Raw genomic sequence first — 1,484 nt, forward strand, 5'->3', positions numbered from 1 at the left:
AACGTGTATTTTAGTAAGACAAATAACTTTCTAGAACACTATGAACACGTAAGAATTGACCAAAATAAGTTAAGCAAAAATAAAAAAAACTCTGTTTTTAAGCGTTTGTCCACAAATAATGCTTCATAGCTAATTTATATTTGTGGTTGGTAAACGGCTGGATAATGCGGAATATAGACCCCATAGTGGTCGATAGCCTCTTATCCAGCAACTCCGATCCCGACCTCCTCGTGGTACCAGCCGGAATACGAGCAACCTTAGCGGAGATCGGGTAACCAACCCCGGTGGAAACTAAGGTCGTATACTAACCGGGAAGGAGGTATAGTGAGTCTCGGCACTATAAGATGGCAGCCCCATCACGAGACTCGGTAGTATTGCCCCAGTACGGCTACACACCTAAAATAAACAAACTAACAACATTCAAGCATATACGGAGCGGAATATTCAGCATCGACCTAGGCGACGGAATAAGGACGACGAATGGAGACTCGGGAATTGGAACTGCAGATCGCTAAATTTGCCAGGTTGCGAGCGGGTGCTGATTGAACAGCTGGAACCCCGCAAACTCGGCATCGTAGCTCTGCAGGAAATCTGTCGCAAAGGAGAGAAGGTATGGAAGATCCGTGGCGGAAAGGCCCAGTTTTACCCAGTGAGAGAATGTGTGTATTGAGGATAAAGGGCCGTTTCTTCAATTATAGCATCATTAACGTGCACTGCCCGCACGAAGGTAGACCCGACGATGAGAAAGAAGCTTTTTACGCGAGGCTGGAGGCAACGTACGACAGCTGCTCGTCACGGGACATCAAGATCGTCATCGGGGATATGAACGCCCAGGTCGGTAGGGAAGAAATGTATAGACCGGTGGTAGGACCCCATAGCCTGCACACCGACTCAAACGATAACGGCCAAAGATGTATAAATTTTGCAGCTTCCCGAGGCCTGGTGATCCGAAGCACCTTTTTCCCGCGCAAGGATATCCACAAAGCTTCCTGGAGATCACCTGACCAACGTACAATGAACCAAATTGACCACGTTCTCATAGAGAGCCGGTTTTTCTCTAACATCACGAACGTACGCTCCCGTCGGGGTGCGGATATTGATTCTGACCATTACTTAGTAGCAGTACATGTGCGCTCAAAGCTGTCCACCGTATACCGGACACGTCAAAGCCGCCCTCCTCGGCTGAACATCAGGCAGCTAGATAACCCACAAGCTGCCGAGAACTACGCGCGAGTACTGAATGAGGCACTGCCTTCTTCCGAGGAGTTAGGTGCTTCAAACCTCGAAGACGGTTGGGGCAGAATACGCTCGGCCATCGGAGAGGCCGCTACCGCGGCACTAGGTATTGAGCCTCGGAGTACACAAAATGATTAGTTTGATGGGGAATGCCAACAAGCGGTGGAGGAGAAAAAAATGCTTGAAAAAATTATCTAAGTATTGCCACTAGAGAGAACCTGGCCAAGTACCGACGAGCTAGGAACCAG

The sequence above is a fragment of the Sabethes cyaneus genome, chromosome 2 (genome assembly GCF_943734655.1).
Source record: "Sabethes cyaneus chromosome 2, idSabCyanKW18_F2, whole genome shotgun sequence".
Taxonomy (NCBI): domain Eukaryota; kingdom Metazoa; phylum Arthropoda; class Insecta; order Diptera; family Culicidae; genus Sabethes; species Sabethes cyaneus.